The 19,686-nt window shown below is 45.8% G+C and overlaps 1 protein-coding gene across 1 annotated transcript in view; it reads left to right on the top strand.

Moving 5' to 3' along the window:
* The window catches only part of SLCO3A1 (solute carrier organic anion transporter family member 3A1), a 207,803-nt gene that overhangs the window by 133,969 nt on the left and 54,148 nt on the right, over nt 1-19,686 (top strand). The gene's annotated exons all lie outside the window — the stretch shown is intronic.

Raw genomic sequence — 19,686 nt, 5'->3', positions numbered from 1 at the left:
AGTCGAGCCTGAATTGAACATGTTGATTGTATTAAAACGCAACAAGGTCAGGATGAAATATTTTGGGAATGTCCTATTTTCCAAAAATGTCATGAGTTTTTGGCTTTTTGTCTCCATTCAGGACTAAACACAATTTTGAAATCTCAGTGTTTCCTGTGAGGGCAGAGATCCCGTTGTTTGATTAGCTCTAATTGCCGGCCCACTGGTCTTGCTCGCCTCAAAGCAGCTATTATCTTTGAAGCTGAGGGTTGTATGCTCTGCTCTCTGTACTGTCATATGCGCCATATGCTGATGACCTACAGTTGTGTCTGTGCATATATATGGAAAATTAAGTCCATTTTCATGACCAGAATAAAGAGTACCTTTTTGAGCTCTTGAGTATAGTGGGTTGGGTGCAACCACTGAAGAGAAACTGAGGGCAGTGGAACTAGGAACAAGCCTGCTCGAGAGCTGCTGTTGTGTTGCAAAAGGAAGCATCAGCAGAATAAAAACCAGGCATCTAGACCTTTGCCCTCCCAGTGATTAGGTTTACACCTGTGACATGGCATTGTTACCTCTACTTAGTAGGCAGGCCCATGCCTTGCAAAACAGAAATAATAAGAACATAATGGCAAACTATTGCCTTGTAGATCTTGGTACTCTTAAATCTATGCAGTATAAGTCCAGGGTCGAAACCCTTAGGGAGAGCATAAAACAGCAGGATAAAAGCAAAGCCATAACATTCACCTAGACATGTCTGTTGCATTGCTGATACTGTACAAACAGTTTTGTTTTACAGATTTCATATATTCTTCTCTAGAACGTGCATTCGGCAGCACATGGCACAGTGTCCTGAGGAAGCGTACCATGAATAACATGTTTGCTGTTTTGGTCTCTGGTCACCATTTAATGGAAGCTAGCAAACTAGCCAGCCCCACATCCTTTAATATTTAGTGGTGTTTAAGAATCACCATTGTTATGCTGAGTGTAGCTAGAGGTTTATAAGGACTGATATGACTTGATGTGTTTGCTGCTTCCTTACTGATACTTGTTGTCTGGGGCATTTTGTGATTACACTCTTGCCTTAGGTCTATGCCCAGTCTCTTTATCTGTTCTTCACCAACAAATGCAAACAGTATTAATAAAACTCCACAGAGAAGTACAACTGAGCAGGTGATTCCATGATGTGATACGAAACTTTACATTTGTTCAAAAATGGGACTTGTCAGTTAATTGGAAAAGGTAGAGCATCTTTCTCATGCTGAAATAATGTAAATGGGAAAGGCAGGTTCTAGGTACTTTCTCAGTAGCTTAATTTGGTGGCATACTAGTAAAATCATAGACTCAGAGGACTGAAAGGGATTGTAAGGGTCATCTGCTCTGATCCACTGAACAAATGTAGGGATGCTACTCCTACATCATCCCTGTCCAATACTTATCCAGCATACTCTTGACAACCCTCTAAGAAGGCAATTTGACCACTTCATATTTCATAGACATTAGCGCTGGAAGGGACCTTGCAAGATCATTAGGTCCAGCCCCCTGCCGCAGGAGCAGGAAATCAGCTGGGATCAAAGGATTCCTGCAAGATAGGCATCTAATTGTTTCTTGAAAGTGTCCTTGGGCAGTCTATTCCACTACCTCAGGGAATTGCCATTTCTTCTCCAGAAAAGACCCAAGTCTGACAGAAAGTAGAGGAGAAGTCATCAAAGAGCTTGTAACTTATCTGTTGTCAGGACAGGTGTGTTGCATCGTACCTGCACCATGGAAAGAGCTATGTCACATCCATTGATCTTACATTCACTGCTTCTATCTGCTATAAGCATATGCAATGCCTATAAATGTAAAGGGCATTATGTCATGTTGCTTCTACATGCATGGTCTTTGGACTTTGGGGGCTCAAGCTCATAGGTGGTGTCAGTTTGGTCCTGGCACAATCTCTTCTATGCATGCTGCAGAAGCACCTGTAACCTTCCCCCATGCTGGCAGAGAAGGCGTATGTGCTAATGAGCTAGCAAACCATCTTAGCAACTGCAGCTTCACGCAGCCGACACTTTGTCTTGGAGCAGAAATTCCCAGGCAGTCATCAGGATCTGTAAAATGGGGCAACTGAGTCACCTGGGTAGAAGTGGAGAGGCAGTCATCAGAGGATTGTTGGTTGCGTCAAAGGAACGGGTGATGTTACCTCGCTATGAATATGAGAAGTATCACCATTGCTCAGACCAAAACCAAAGTGTTACCATAAGCATTGCTGAAGTTAGGGAATTGCGTAAGCAGAGACTCTCCACCCATCATGAGGCCTCCTGGTCGCCAGTCCTGCTAAAAGTATTTTCTGGTTTTAGCAGGTAGTCGTCATACTGATGTGGTAATTACAGTGCATTGGAGCAGACTCGATTAACCGTATTTTAATTAGCGTGCTCCAGCAGCCTGCACGTCCCACGTGTTCAGTGTCCCCAAGCTTCAAAATGGTGACGAGGGCGCATTAACTAAAGTGGTCAAATGAGCTTTAGTTAAAGTGCCCCGCCACCGTTTTGAAGTGCGGGATGCTTAGTGCATGAGGTTCTGGGGGCACTTTAATTAGAGCAGCTCTTGGGATGGCTCTAATTACAGCACCCCTCCTCCCCCCTCCTGGAGAACATACAAAGATGCCTGATGTCCTCAATTTTTGTGCATAGAACGAACTTGGGAATTCATGTGGGAAAGAGGCAAGGGAAACCCAGGATGTTGAAGGAGATGGGGCACTCTTGAGTCAGTACTAATCATGGTTTTCCATGATGTGCTGCAGGAAGTAGGATCAAGTACTGAGAAAAGGCCGTCACTGGATCCTTATTGATCCAATACTGTAACCTAGCCCTGGAGAGGTCTGTGCAGCCTTGGACATGAGACAGCCCTGATGGCTTCTCCCCTTACCAAGAACCCTTTGGATACAGTGGTCTCAATTCCCAGTGAGGTTTGTTTGAGCTGTGGGTGAAGGGGAGGATCAGTTTTGAGTGCTGAAAATGAAACCCAGAGGAAAGTTTCTGCTGTGATAAAAACACAGGCAGAACCATTATTCAGACTCTGTAATGGCTTATGCCTTTTAGGCTGGTGCCATGGGAGGGTATTGCTGGTGCTTTCCCCCTTTTCCAAAGACTTTTCCAGTGCACATGATCCCTCACCCATCAGCCTACCCCAATAGCAGGAAGGCTGAAATAAATGCTCTGATGGCCAACATAAAATACAGCTTGCCTTGAGTCCCAGTGAGATTTTAATAACTAATCAAAGCTGGAATCCGAACAGGTGATTAAAATGGCCCTGCTGGTCTCCATATTGAGGTCTGGCAGAGATCCTGTCCTGGGAAATGTAATTACTGTCCTAAAGAATACAACAAACTCTGCCAAAAATAACACTAGTAGATCATCCTCCAAAACGATACTGGCTGAAGCACGTGGCTGTAACTATTTGTTAGCCAACTGCAATCCTGTAGGGGTGGCTCATTGCTAGAGCTGTGGAAGAAGATTGAAGTACAATCTTGTGAAGAATGCTGAGATTTTAAGTTCAGGCTTTTTTTTCTAAATTTGTACAAAATTTGAAAATGTTGTACAAAATGCATACAAAATCTGACATCAACATTTGTACAAAATCTGACGAATATCATGCCGAGGTCAATCAACATGGTTTTGATCTCAATGTTTCTCTGTATACCTAAGGAAAAAAAATCAACTTTCAAGATGAAAAGGTGTTTTAGAGCAAAACCATTGACCAGGAAGTTTCAACGCTATCAAAACATTTTTCCCTCCAGAATTACATTTCGGGCAAGTAAGCCTGGTTTCATGAGACATTTCTCACAAGTATAGCGCCTTCCAACGGACAGCAGTTTCAGTGGAGGTTTTCTAGCCAAGTCTACTTCTCTTGACTTACAAGAGAAGAGACAATTTCAGTCAACCACGGTCTAGTTTCTCAAAAATACGGGAAAATTTAGAAGCTGCTGTAGAAGAAGCGGGCTTCTGATTGGCTGGTACTGAGCCTTTAAATCATCTCAACAATATGCTGCAACTCTCAGCCCCTGCTTGTACTGAAACTGTTTAAAGTTGTGCTCAGGTAAGGGCTTGAGAACTTGGTCCTTTATAGTGTTATGAAGAAGTACGACAGATAGTAACATACTGCGGCTGCTGAAAGTTCACGATGTGATCTCTTGGTTTCCACTTACTCTGTGTAAGTCGATCCCTAACCATGAGCTGCTTATTCTCCTGTATCTATACATACATTACTTTAGCGCAGTGTTTAAATTAAATTGTGTATTGCCACATATCTACTCATTGATGGTTATCTGCTCTCCCTATTACATTACAGCAATTCAGGATTGCATTTCTCTGTAGGTAGTGTTAGGAAAAATAAGATTATGCTATCATTATCATTTAAGTTCTTGTACGTTTAAAGGGGAAAAAGGACAAAGATAAGATCTTAGGATATTTCCAGGCTGAGTCTTTTTTCGGGGTATTTAATGTATGTGCACGACTATTTTTTTTTTAAGAATGAAGAAAAGGTACATTTTGATAGTAGGATAGCATGGTAGACTGAATTACCCATTTGGGACTATCAAATGACTCTGCCAGTTGCTTGGAGGTTAGTGCAGGGGTTGATGCAGAGAAGGGGACACAGCAGAGTTTGATGCTGTGCTCCTCAAGTGGTAAGCTACATCACATGGCCTTTTTTCACATTTGAAATGACCACAAGCCCTATTCCTACCTATGTAGTATGACACTTCTGCACACAGCCAGAGGCACTGAATAGGGCTGGAAAGCTATAGGAAGACCCCAAAGGAAGACAGCGAGTACAATGTTTGCTTATCACTCAAAATATGCATCTTCCGCTTTGGCTAAAGCATTCCTTCACTGTTACATCCCTCTCCTTTTCTCGGACTAAAGCAATTTTGCTTTGTCCGGGTCTTTGAGCCCTGAGGCCCAGCCTTCGACAAGCCTTGACCAAAGCACAACATAAATCCATTCACCAGCTCATCAGTGAAGATGCAGTGAGCAGCTGTTGCTTAGACAGCAATGCCAGTCTCTGGAAATTGGGTTTTGATTGGCTGATCAGATTGCTGTAATAGAAACCCATGAGCAATGTTGTGTAAGTTTAACATAAAAGAAATAGTGCATGGTGTCAAGATAATGATCTGATTCACTGAGATGAGCAGCCCTGCCTTCACGTCTCCATTCACTGCTAGGCCAGAGCAGTTACCACCTGTATTTTACAGGTGAATTTAGTGATATTTGCCAGAAGAAACTGGCTGCTTCATTTAGCCTCAGACCAGGCAGTGGCTGGTTGACACCCGCATCGTGCTAATCAGCCCCGGTTCCCCTGATCAGCATACTTCACATTGGAGAGGAGAGTGATGTGGGACTTTTTGTATTGCTATGTTCTTGGTTTGAAAGGATTAACATCTTTCCAGAGACAAAATAAGGGAAATGAGCATGGACTGGAGTTGTCCTTTCAAGCGTGTGGGTGCACTTGGCAACTCCAGCACCTTGGCACTAAAGTCTTCACACGAACAGCAGGCCCACACTCATGCTGTTCCCCATGTGCTTGTGTTAAGGATAACCAAACTCCTCCTGTCCCCAGGGCTACTGATCTAACAGCCCCTGATGACATTACGTTGACTTAAAAACAAAAAGGGAAGGGGAGAAAAAAAACCGGCCACGATTAATAAGCCTAACAGTTTGTGTTGCAGAGGATTTCCTTTTATGTGCCCTCTCCAGAGCAAGGAGACAGACTAAATAGTGACAGCTCACAAGGGAAGCATATTCTTTCTTCTGGGCCTCAGGATTTTAGTCCTTGATGTTTCGTGTTTAAATTTCCATCTACTGGGTTCATAACCAACTCGGGAGAATGGACCCCCATGCTGTGCCGGGGGTGGGAGATATGACTCATAAGCAAAGAGAATACTGATGGACAAGGGTAATCCCGTCCCTGAGTCCTGGAGACAAGGAGAGGTGGGGGGTATCAAGACAAGGTGCAACAGAAGCTGCTGGATCTGGGCTGGTTACCAATTATCTGTGCCAACCACTTAGGGTCTCTGCTTTTCTTCCCAGAGCAGGTTTAATCTCTGCTAGTATTGGCTACATCTTGCACTGCAGGGAAGGCAAAATTACAAGCCAAAACTTGGTTGTTCTGTTTTCTCATATGGCAACATCAGCAGAAAAAGTATGACAGTAATAACACTTAGCACTTAGCAGACCTGATCCAAAGCCCATTGAAATCGATGGGAGTTCTTCCACTGAGCTCAGCAGGCTTTGGTTCAAGTCCATGCCAGTTCCTCTTTCATTTGTTAAAAAAGGGAGGGATGGCCAGGTGTTCAGGGTTGCTAGCCTGAGACTCAGGAGGCTCAGCTTCAAGTCCTTTCTCTGCCGCACTTACCTGTGTGACATGGAGTAAGCCACTTAGTCCCTCGGTTGTGCTTTTAATGGACTTAAGAGCATTGCTGTACCTTGCTGAAATATCGTGAGGCTAAACAGGCTAGAGACTCTGAGGTGCTCAGTCCTTCGGTAACAAGGACCACCGTAGTGAAGCAAAATTGTGAATCTAAACGCACTTTCCAAGTAAGCATTTACTTTCAATGAAGCTCCGTCTGAGATGTGCCTCTCAACAAGCCATAGCTGAAGGGTGGGATGTGGTATGTGTCAAAGTCACCCAAAGTGAGGGGTGAACTATTAATATTCATGCAAGAGCCTCAGGCTGCTGAGTGATTCCTTCCTGCAGAGCAAATAGGTTTTCCTGCAGTCTCCATTTCATGGTTCTTTTTTTTTTTCTGTAGTAAAACTGAGAGGTCACTTGAGTCTGAGAGGTAAAACTGAGTCTGTGTGGATCTAAAATGAGCAGCATCCCACAAAACGAGGTACCTTTCAGAGGTCGGGTGATAGGTGCCAGTGGATGAACTGAGATTGGGTGAGATTAAAGAATTCGCCTCTCGCCATGCAGGAAATCAGTGGGAAAGCTCAGCACAAAATCCTGCAGTCCTCATTCTTTGCCTTCTCTCTAGCTGCACATCAGGTTTAGTTGTGGCACCCAAATGAAACATACCTTGATCCTGCCCTAGCCTACCCCATGAAAAAGCCCTGTGGCATTGTCAGATACTGTACCAAAACTCTGCCTTGCTTTGTCGACATCAAACAGCAGTAAAGATGTATTTTTTTTAATGGATGGGATTGGAAGATAGTAGAATGAATGCCGCACAAAAGCATATTATTCAGCCCTTTAAGTATACTTGACATTTAAGAGTCCTTATCTTCCATTGTGTATTTAGTGGCTGCTTCCAACAGTAATTAGCATAGGAGATGTTTGCTTGAAATGTGGAAACCTCCCACTCAGGCCCAGGACTGTGATTAACATATTGTCTGCCAGTCCTTGTGCTTCGCAGGGTGATCTGCCATGGGATGTGTGCTGCAGTTAACTGCACTTTGAGGCCAACACCTTCTTAACATTTCTGAAGTGGCTGCTGCTGGAAACAGTCAGGGGCAAATTCCAGTGCAGGATATGAGCCCTCAGACTAAAGGAAACAGCAGTAAATCTCTTCTGGCATAATGTAAAATGGACAGAGGGGCTAATTTGGATCGGTGGTCCACAGCATATATACTTTCCCGGATGGTGTCCATAAATCACAGCAATAAATGAAAACATTATAGTACGGCATAATGGAAATGGGTCATTATACAGTGCGAGAAGCTACACATTAAAGGACTAAAACGGTGGATAGGTCTGCAGATAGAGGATGTGCACAGAAAGCTTGCATGGCACAAGGCAATTTTGTGGTCTCTCCAAAAGTCTTGCAGGTTACTTGCTCAGCATCTGTCAATAGTAGGAGATGGGGGTGGCAGAATTGATGTGGCTTAGAAAAGAAAACAGTCCTTCAGCAATGCCACCTCATTCTTAATCCTTCATGAGTGTTTGCTGCTTCAGTTAAATGTGCAGAGACTGATGGAGTTTGCTACAGGATTAGTATCTACTATGAATCACACCAAGGCCTGATTAACATAAACAACTTCCTGCTAATACTTACCATAACTGATAATAGAAATGTAGCAGCCTCTCCATTGCTTTGAAGAGTGTTTGAATTCTAATTGGGAAGAATATTTAGGACTCAAGGAATAGTTGATTCCCAATGCCAGCTGCAGTGTGTTAGGTTAGTTCACATGTTTTGAACTTGGATGTCCAGGGGATTTATAGGTTGGGTTATTTCCCCCACCTTTTCCACCCTCGAGCATTAATTTTTTCATGGCTGTAATCGGCAAAACGGCTTTAGCTTGTAGCCAAGGCGGTGAACAGAAAGGCCAGTACAAGCAACGTAGTAGTACACGCCTCTTGCCTGGGTCTTCATTACTTCAGATTGTATCAGAGATCACAGCAAGACTGACAAATTTAGGCTTCTCTGAGCTCTGTGAAATGTTATTACTATCATAGCAGTGAATTCAGGGCCAGATGCTGGTCCCAGCTCCCACACAGGGGTTCAGTCCTTTGTGTGTGCAAATAATACTGCATGTGCTTCTGAATTTCCTGAGGCATCAAGTTGATGTCATATGTTGATCTCTTCTTATGTAGCCCTGGTGGTGCTGGAAATAAGCATTTGCTGAAAAAAATAAATTTAAGGCTTCGTAACAATCGAAGACTCATAATAGTTCACCAGGCAAAGTAACTGCTTACACAGATCCCATTGCACCTCTGCATCAACAGACGTCTCCCTCCGATCCTTCTAAATTCTTTTGAAAATCAGAATTTCAAGGGATACTTACAATCTGGGTAAATGCTTAAAATTCCAGCCACCTGTTTGGGGATTTACGTTTGGATTCAAACTGTCCATCAGACTGTGCTGTCAAGAACTTGAGACCACCGCCTTTTTGGTGCGACATGCTTCAGAGCCGCCTGCCTTAGTACCCTCCGTAGCTCTGGGGGACTTGTGTTATCAGTAAACTCTACTCCTAGCACAGTATGTATTGTTGCTGCCACCTACTGAACAATCAAAAGCTCCATCAGCCTCCCAAGGTGAAATAAATACAAGCATCAGGGCTTATTAAATAAAAGGGGAAACAAAGCTGCATTGTGGGATCACTTGGCGACACCAAACAATAATGAGTAGAATTCATTAAAGAAGCTTTATAGAACTGTAGTTAATGGGGGTGCTTTCCTTTTCACTCCCGTGCTAGAAAGTGAGTTAGCGAATTTCTGTCTAGCTGTGCATACGAATTATGCTATAGGGTGGTGGGGAAGCACCGCTCTACGGCAGACATCTGAGCTGCGCAAGCTGAGACCTTGTCTCGTTGGCCGGATCCAAAGGAGAGCAAGCCCCAAATCCCTGAGCAAGCTTCACAGCCCTAAGTGAGGCCCCAGGGATGTGCATTCCACAGGCACTGAGAAGAAGATTTATTTCATGATGGTTTGGAGGAGAAGAGGAGGCCAAAATGACATTTGGTAACAAACACAAAAGCAGGGACTTTGGGAAAGACTCTGCCCCTGCAACTAGACTATAAGCACCCATGTTCGTAATACTTCATCCTCATCCTTTCTCCTCCCCACCATCACCCACTCATGGGTTGCGCTCTCTTGCTCTGGTTTACAGTCATGATTGCTGCAAGTTCTTTGGTGCAGCGACTCTGCCCTACCTAAATGTGCAGTGCCTGGTACAAAGGAGCCCCAGTGGGCACAACTAGTGGTAACTGCCAACAAAATAATTGATAGCAATCATATATTTTCTATGAGAGTGGGTCAAAAAAGGAATGCTTTAACTTCCCAACTGCAGCCAGAGAGCCAGCACTTTAGGACATGGGCTCTTGAGTTTGAAGGAACGTGGATACTGGCATCAGGGCAAACATTTTCAGAAGCGATGAGGACAAAAATCTTGAGTGCTCTTTCTCTGATCTGTGTATGTCCCTTCTTACCATAGTACCAGAACACATCACAGTCTTTTATGCACGCAAGACCCATGAGAGGTGAAGTAGAGGCCACCCCAGTGAACTGAAAGCACAAAGAGGTTAAGGGATTTGCCCACCGTCACAAAAAATCTGTGAGTCTTGAGCCTGGTCTATATGTCACTCAGTCTGGTGAGGGACAGCAGCGGCCATGTCCATGAAAGCACATGCCCATCCATGTACTCTGGTGGCTTTGCTTTGCCACCAAAGCATGAAGTACATCCTGGGAAGGCAGCAGTTGCTGAAGCCGTCACAAGATGAAGCGCAGCTTTACTCTGAGGGGCACAGGTGATCTAAGCCTGCCAGCAAAAAGGAGGGTCCTGAAAGCACTGAACAGTTTTGAGGGTATACACACTCCAAAGTTTGCTAGAAGAGCTCTGTGGTGTATGCAAGACCCCTGGCTATCCACACCTCTCACCTCAGGACCAACCACCTCACCAGCTGTAGCTGCAGAAATACAGAGGACACCCTGGGCTGAGCTTTTCTAAAAATGTGGCCCTAATCCTGAATAGTGAAGGCATAGGTTTCTGGCTCTGATCTCCCCTCAGCCTTCCTCAGTCCTGTGCTCTGCAACAGCCATTGCCAGCCAGCTGCAATTGTAATTGATTGTCTATACATGTGAGACAATGCAGATTAAAAATAATAATAATAAAAAAAGCACCCTGCTTCCCCCCTACCCTGCTCATTTGATACACGCGCATGGCTGGAATTGCTTTGATCCGCATCAGAACAGAGGCTAAACATTAAAGTGAATCATCCCAACATAGCTCCTCATTAATTAACAGCTGCAGGCACTTTGAAACATCTGTCAGGGTTGCTTTACCATTCCCTTTGCTTCTGTGGTTGCACTGAGGAAGCTGAACAAATCAAAACCAGCCATCACCTTATCTACATTTCCATCTTGAGCATAAACAACAAGGGTAAAGAGAGGCAATAGCGAAGGTAGCATGCCTGGCTGAGAAGAGTAACCGGGAAGCAAAGAGTTGGGAAGTCCTACCATAACTTTGGAACTGCATCCTGGTGGCAGCTTCTTGGGACCAGAGAAAATGGTCGTGGGAGCCGGGATACCTTTAAACACATCACACACCACCTTTCAAGAAGGCTGGGGTCTACTGTGACTAGCAGGTCTTTCGCCACAGGAGGAAGTCATCCAGTCTGGTGGCATCTCTTCCTCTACTCTCTTACTCTCCCCATGCACTGTCAGGGACAAGATCATCAGCTGGTGGAAATCACAGGAGCAATGCTGAAGTCAAAGGTACTCTACTAGTTGACTAAGGATCTGGGCTTCAGGGATCGCTCTAAAACTGCCGGGGGGTAATTAACCCACATGCAGGAGGATTTGGCACTTTTAAGCCATGCAGACCTTCCAGGGGCTGGCAGCTGCTGCAGCGTGGCTGTGTCTCTTTAAGGGCACATGACAATATGTGTTAAATATATCCCAGTAATCCGTTCACACAGGCTCAGTCCTATCGCATCCACTCCAGCAGCAGGAAATGTGGGACAAACAGGGCTTTGAGATTATCTGGGGCTCTCCATATGCAGCTAGTCCCCTTTTGGCTTTTTGGAGCAACTTGCTCAAATGCTATGCAGGAACCAGCAAGGTTGGCCTGGCTGGGAAGCTTACCCCAGCCTCTGAAAATCAATGTCTACACGCAAGCACGTATATATGTGAACCCACAAACATGAGTGCACCCAGCCACTCCCTGCCAGTGAACTAGTTATTCAGACTCAGTCTGAATTGTAATATTCCCAAATCTAAAAATTTAGGAGGGTTTGCCTCCTTTTCCCAACAAATCAAAGAACCGAACAAAAGCATTATGACCTCTGAAAGAAATGTACTTTGAAACAAATCTGAGAATCTCACCTAATCACATGCCTCCAAGAGGCTGGCGCTTAAAGTGGGAAATGTCACAAGACCCACAATAAAACTGGAAGAGTGGCAAAATGAGTTGCATTCACCTGATCTTACAAGGTGGGAGAATTAAACTTAGGACCAAGTTCTCCAAGAAAATCCGGGGCATCAGTGGCAGAACAGGGTTGAAACTTTTATCCTGTCCCATCCAGCCAGTTGAACATCTAATTATTCACCCAGTCTTAATGAGATTCCCTGAATGGTCCAGCAGCCCCTGGCTTCTAAAGCCTTACAAGCAAAGGCAATAGTATTTCTTTCTGTATACAAAAAGAGGTTTTTTGTACCTTGCTTATCTTGTTGTGTAGCAGGAACGATATTCCTGGTATTGAAATGCAAACACCCTTTAAGGTTATCAAATACCTCAGCTTCACTCCAACATCTAATCAGCTTCAAATGCAGTTTGTGGCTTTGCATACTCCCAGCACCACACAAATTACACCTTAATTATACAGTCCCAAGGTGTCAGACTCTCCAGTCGCTCCGGGCGAAAGAGCCAAACAGCTAGAAAATAGCTTCAGCCTGATTGCAGAGGAGGGTAGGAGCTCGGGGAGGATTTTTGTCTGAACGGTATAGCCTGCATGGAGAGCCTGTGTTGAAATTTTATATCAGTTTCTTTCTCCCTCGGCTAAATTCTTGAGATGGCAAGAGCCCCCTCTGCTGACCAATGTGACGCCTAAATGTTCTGCGCTGCTTTTATTTATTCATCTATATTGTTAGTCGATAGGTGGAGAAATTATCACAGAAGGCTGCCTGTTCAAATCCTGTTTGAGATTCGCCCTAGATTAGCACTGGTTTTTTCTCTTAACATCAGGAGCACAGCTAGGGCTGGCAAGTGGGACCTCGGCTTTGGAGGCTGATTTGGAGGGGGCAGCACCCAAGGACCTGTGTGGCTGTGGCCAAAGCAGCCGTCTCTGCTGGTGCGAGGGAAGTCTTTGGGCAGCTGAGGTCTCTGGGCCTCTGGTACGGACTCTCCCCTACCCCTGCCTCTTCTCTGACATCTCTGCCCAGGGTGCTGAATCACCCCTCTTCACATGAGCTTCGTGAATCCATTCCCAACTTTGTGATCCTTTTTTTTTAAAACCTAAAATAATTTGCAACAGTACAGGAGGAAACAAACACAGGATCCTCCATTGCAGCTGGTCAGTTAAACCAGCGCCACTAAATGTACCCCAGATGGCATCCTTTAGATGAAGGACCTGGTTACTGAGACCCCTTAAAAGAAACTGTTACTTTGCTTGATCGTAGCCCCAAGGGTATCACCTTCATACCTTTTTGATACGGATGTCCTTTTCTACCTTGGCTTCTGACAGGCGCGATAAAAGGTTGCTGACAACTGAGGGATCCTTGCTAAATAAATGCAGCTGCTTCTGTATTTATTTTCCTCCCGTGGCACCTCACCGTCCCTGCTGTGGCATCTCGCCCCTCAACCCCGTTGTTCGTTTTTTCTTTCCCATATTCTCTTGCCTGGGGCAGGCCTGCTCCCTGCTGCTGGGCTCCATATGCCGCAGAGCGCTGGAGGGGCAGGCTCCTTTCCACTTGATCATTCAAGTTAAGCGTGTGCTGAAAGGCTTTCCCTGACCAAATCAAGACCCTGTATCTCCACGCTTTGTAAGGAGCAATCCAAAAAATATACAACCCATTGTGGACCTGTGGGTATGTTAAGAAAAAGTAATTTTGTCTTGATCTTTCACCTAAAAAGGTTTCAGTTGGGTAAAAGCCAGGTGCAGATCAGTGACAAGGGTCACTTCCACAAGGCTAAAATGGGACTTGCTGTTCGCCTCAACAGGAGTCACCCCTGGTCTGCCGAGAGATGCTGCCCAGTTGCCTCCTATATGGCATTGTGGTACAAGTGTGTTGCCTTCCTGGCACGCCTCTCCTGCTGCACACCTGCTGCTTGTTGGCAGGGCTCTGAAATACGATCATCTCCCACCCCTTTTGTCCGAGGTCCAACCTGGGGTCCCTGCGCTCCAGCCTCCTGTGAAGCAGCTGCCAGATCAGCGAAGCGGCAGGTGAGTCTCCTTCTGAGGCGTCCCAGGAGAGATCACAACCCTGTCTCCCTCACCATTGCCGTGACCACACTTGCAAGGCTCACACTCCTCTGTGCAGAGGAACTGGCCTCTTCATGGGTTTGAAGCAAGTGACTTCTTATTCTGCATCTTGTGCAGTAGGCACCATTTTACCAGCCCAGACCATGCACTTTAACTGCACTTTCCCCTCTGATCTCTAGCTGGAAGCCAGCACAGACCAAGGCCTCTAACAGCATGCTGAGCAGAGGGGGTCAGGGATGGAGCCCCTCTCTGTGTCATTTGCCTTGGCATCTTGCTTCCAGGATCTTTGCTGTGGGTCATTGAACTCCTTCCAGTAAATCACAGCAAGCCTTCCTCCTGACTCTCGCTACAGGCAAAGATCTCCCTCAGCCATGGCTGTGTGGCCAGGCTCGCCCCAAGGCTGTCTGTGTTTCATGGTGAGGCTTAAATCCATTCGTTGAATGGGCCATTCTCCAGCAGCGCCACTCACCTGCTGTGCGACTCCAGGCAACTTTCTTCACTGCTCTGCACCTCAGCTTCCTCTTACGTGCAGTCATTATTCCCCCTCCTTTCCCCTTTGCAAGATGCTTTGAGATCTTTAATTGCAAAAATGCCACCCAAGTGCTGTGTTCTGTTCCCGACTAGAACTGGTTAGGAGACTTTCAATCCAAACCATGTTCCTATTAGGAAAAGTCCAAACTGAAGCCATTCTTGTGGACGTTTTTTATTGAGTTTCTCATTTCAGAAAGACTTTGATGGGGAGGACGTTTCAAAATGATTGAAACCACCTACTTTGCCATTTTAAAAAATGTGTTTTCTTCCATTTTTCAATGGCTCTTGATGTCAAAATGTATAGTAATTATTTCATAAAAATGAACACGTAAAAGTCAAAACTGAAATGAAGAGCTTCAGATCACCAGCACAAGAGGATCGGCTTGACCCTGCCGGAAAACTTCTTGTCTTGTGGAGTTCATGAATGTTTTTTGCATTTTTAACTCTTTCTCAGGTTGGGCTGGAAAAATAATTTGCAACCTGAAAGTTTTCCAGGGAAGAGAAAACGGTTACGGTGGGGCTTTAATAAGAGTATCAGGAAATTTTAAGTTAGAAGAATAAAGCCAATACTAGGGTAACCGAAGGAAATTGGCTGTAATCCGTCTTTTGGCCAGGCCTTGTCTGTCGCTCCAAGAGGGAGTTTTACCATGGGTTTGACCCTCTTTCTTCTTGAGGATGGATTGCTGCCTGCTTCGAAGCACACATTTCTGTCCGCATGTTCAAGTGGCCTTGAGTTCTGCCCTGCCTTCATATCCACAGCAGGCGGGAGGAGGTTGATTCGGGGCTGTTTGCAAATAAATAGACCCTGTTCCTCCTGATATCCGTGTTGCTGGAGGGCAAGATGGAAAGCAAGTTCCTAAGGAGTGAGCATGAATAAGGACTGTGAGGTATTTCTTGGAAGGGAAGGGCTGCGCTGGGCATACCTGTTCCTCTAAAGTCCACCCAGGACTTATCTGTGCTGTGTTCATGCTCTGTCCCAAGCTGTTGCACATCATTGCACACTCTTAATTTCTGCCATGGCAGGCCTCATTGGGGATCCTTCAGGATTACATATAGTGTAATTACAATAATGTAATTACATACAGTGCGTAGTGTGGCCAGCCAAACTATTGCTATTTAAAATGAAAGGTATTGTTATTGTATTGTCATTACTTTGAGGGCGGTACGTGGAATTAGAGAGAGAGGTGAGGAGAGCCTGTTACGGCCTTGTTCTAAGGCTACTTTAAGGGAAGTGAAACTACAATTTATTTAACTGAATGTGTTTGCTTTGCTTTATGCTGATAACTGGAGTGTGAAAAGATCATTTACTGTCTTGTAAAATACTGTAGTTCCCAGTCCTTTTATCAGACACTTTATCCTATTCCTGAGCTCCCTCTAGCGGGGAATTTTAGAGTCAAAAGGATAGTCCAGGCTTCTGTCTCTGACACAGAGTACTTGGAAGTTTTTAATATCTTGGCTTGGTTTTGTTTCTGAAGAGCAGTAGGACAAATACTTCAGTGAAAAAGGGGTACATCTATCATATATTAGGTGCTGATGGGAAAAGGTTGTACGTATTCCCTCGCTCACACTTGTGGACGTGCACACACACAGTGTCAGATCTTTTTGAACACATTTATCTTTTTGCTTTTAAAGGATACCTGAGTCCTCAGCCTTTACACAGAACAGCCACAAACCTCGCAGCACCTTCTCTCAGCTCTTGGAAGTCCATTGTCTTTTTATTCTTTGCAAGTTGACCCTTCTCCTCCACATGCTGAACTGTCTTTCCTCCTCCTGAGCTCTTTCCTTCTAATCCACGCTCTGCCATTACAGTCCAACCAAGCTGTGGTTCAGGTTCTTGCATTCATAGCGTCTGGCACAACAGTAGTGGGGACTCATGCCTGTATTGAAATACTCCGAGCGACAAAATTCATTCCTTCCTCAGCCCATGTGCCCGTTCCTTCAAGGGCTATGCTGTTTGAGTACAATATAACCCTTGAGCTTGGCCCATTCTGATCCTTTCATTCATTTTTTTGTCCTTTTTTCCAAGAGGGTCACAAACAAGCTCTATAAGTCACCATACTGTGGAACTACGTGTGCATTTATGGAATTTGACCATGAGGAAGTCACACATGAGACAGGAAATCTGTGGACAAGCTGTGCTTGGGCCCTGCTGGTACCCCACATTCCCAGGTCCTGGGCAAGCCCTTGACCAGCCTGTTTTAGGATTTAAAACAAGCAGCAGAGAATGGCATGGTGTTTGCATGTATTTCTTCAACAAGGCAAATTCCTTTGACAGGAATGCTCTGCTATCCAACTCCTCTTTGGAACATTGTTGGATAGCAACGAACAGTGTTGGATACCCAGTGAAGATTGCTTCAGTTTTTGACAATATCCAGAGTCACAATACATGGAGGTAAGGGTTTTTGCACTCTGACGTATGGTAGGGGTGTCCAACTGAGTTTCTTGGGTGGGCCATATTCCCTGCCGCTGAGTGTACAGACCATCTCACGCTGCCCCCACTCATCTCTTCCCCCACAACATTGAGTGCCCCTACATGTCTGACGCTGCTATAGTATAGAATTCAGAAACTGAAATGTGTGATAATAGGTGGGGTGTGATATAAAGAGGACTCGTGCTATCTGAGTTTGCCTATACTGCTGTTGTCTAGCACAACTGTTGTTGTCACTCCTAGAGCAGCATATATATAAGTTATTACGGTTCAACACTACATGGGTCGATGCATGCACGTGCTCTTTGCTGCTGCTGGCTGCGAGGCCACTGAGCCTTGTCCAGTGATGAAGTGCTGTGCTCACATGTACTGCTGAAATCTGGGCACCATTGCAAAACTCGCTCCTTCTGTTTGTTCCCTTTGGGGCCTTGCAGTTTAGTTTGAGTGGGTGCTGATGCTGTCTACCATGTGTGTGGTACACTGCTAAGGCACATAGAGATGAAGGTCAGCCATGGGAAGCCTCACTTTAGCACTGAGGTGAGGAGTATCCTGGGAGGCAGCATAGGGCCATGCCTGGCAGTCTGCGGCACATGATCTGCTTCCGGATATCAGTGGGGTTTAGCTTCACACTGAGTCAGGTTCTCTCACGATTTTCTTCGTGCTCAGTCCTGCTCTTCTTGCGCATTTTTTTTCTCATGTTGTATATTCATACCTTGGGCTCTCAGAGGGCTTAAAGGCCACATGGCCATCAGAGTCCCTAGGACAAGCAGTGATGTCGAGGACAATTTTTGTCTAAGAATTGTCTAGCTCAGCGGTGCACAGCCTTCCAGTGCCACGGAAGGACTGGTCCATGGGCCAGATCCCAACCGTGGGGTTGCTACGTGGGTGTGGTCTGGTGCACCAGCCCAATTTCATGCATGGCCCTATACCCTGTGAGTTGGATCTGGCCTGACTGCATGCAGCAGACCTGGCTACAGAGTGACCCCACTCACTGGCCTCACCGCGTGCTACCACGATCTAGTGCAAGGGCCACGTCATCTGGCCCACAGGGATCCCTTGAGTCCAGGTATTGGCAGAAGGGGACCAGCCATTAGCTCCGCCAGTGCTCCCCCTCTGCCAAATGTACATACGTGTGGACTGGATGACATGGCCTTGCAGGCCGGCTCTGGTCCACAGGTCAGATGTTGAGTACCACAAGTGCGCCTCATTAATGGCACTGTGCTGGCACGACTCTTCACATAGATCCAAGCCCATTGCTCCAGCTGTCCTCACCCCTCTCTCCTACTGTGAGAAGAGTGACTCTTTCCTCCTCTACCTTCACTCCCCTCCCAGTGTCACTGCCATCTACAAACCACTCCACTGGCTCCCCAGTAACTCCAGAGACGCTTCCCCCACCATGTCTCCCATGATGCCAGTTCCCTTCGGGCATTTTTGCACTAATAGCAAGTTGCCTTTTTCTTCCACATCTCCCACTCAGTGTAATTTTCTTTCCTGCCCCTTTGGCTCCATGACATAGATTCCCTCCCGTCCCCACAGTGCCTGGGCCCCTCGCGCTCACTATTGCATGTGTCCTTCCATCAGCCCCGTGGATCTTCCACTGGATTTCAGAGGATGGGTTTTTGAAAACCCCCTTCTTGAGTACATCTGCACTGAGCTCGACCTAACTACTTGCTTACATCGAACTCACTAGGATCACCTGCAGTACAGAGGTGATGGGCAAGCTTCAGCACAGGCCTGACAGGACCCCAGGACTCAGGGGACATGCATGTCACCAGCTCCACCCTGCTTTTGGTACCTGTCCTAGTTGGTGATTCGTGCCCATGTTGCAGTCGCATGTGCCAGATCCAGCACAGAGAAACCCAGGTGACTTGTTCTACATCACATAGGAAGTTTCTGATAGAAAAGGGCCCTGAGCCTAGGGCCATAGCCACAAGCCACTCTTTCTTTCCCATCACTTACAAAGTGTCCTCTGAAACTTCCCCTGCCTCTCCCTTTTTCTCTCTCTCCCCCTGCTGCCATTGATTTCTGCTCTGGTGTTAGCAAGCTGTGTTCGCCGGCATGAGGCAGGATGGAATAACTGTTGAACTGCATGCAGCGCCATCAGCACTTGCTAAAGCCAAACCGCATGCTGGAAGGAATTAACGTACCACCCAAGTGGTAACTATTAGGAAGAAGTTATTTCTGACCAGACATACTCTGCCTGCTGAGGCTTTCTCCAGGGGATGTGGTTTTCCTCCAGTCAAATCCTCTTCTGTCAGGGTATTAAAGGACCACTGTTTTTTTTTGTTTTTTTTTTAATCTCCTCTGATGGATTCTCTGATTGCTGAACCTCACTCTGAGAAAATGCAAGTCCATTAAATGATGGGTTTAGACGAAAAGACTGAAAGGCTGCAGTTGACATGCTGAGGTGTATTACAGATCTTCAGTATGTCAAGGTGACCACAGGGAGCACATGCAGATGATTTTACAGAGGAGCAAGAGATGTTTGCCAAACGGTGGTGTAAGTTTGATATGCAGAGCTCAGCTTGGGGGAAGCATCCCAGCCTCACTAGCATGATAAAACCAGCCTCACCAGGCCACAGTTAGGGTTCATTTGGTCTCTCTGAGACAGGCTCCCCAGTCCCATTTGAACACTAGGATGCTGGGGCACCTCTAGGTGCGAAGGAAGATGGTGGCTTTGAGGAAGGAAGTTGATGGGTTTCAGGGGCATCGGCTTTTTCAGCACATGAGATGTCTGATATTTATACAACATTCCTATTTCTAGTCCCAAATGGTTGTGCAAATAAATATTTCTAGCTGTTTTCTTAATGGAGATATGAATAGCTCAGTCGCAGTGGTCTCCACTCATCT

Source organism: Crocodylus siamensis, chromosome 15, assembly GCF_052110815.1.
Source record: "Crocodylus siamensis isolate JL-2025a chromosome 15, ASM5211081v1, whole genome shotgun sequence".
Taxonomy (NCBI): domain Eukaryota; kingdom Metazoa; phylum Chordata; order Crocodylia; family Crocodylidae; genus Crocodylus; species Crocodylus siamensis.
The sequence above is the reverse complement of the archived record's forward strand: the minus strand, read 5'-3'. Positions and strand labels throughout refer to the sequence as shown.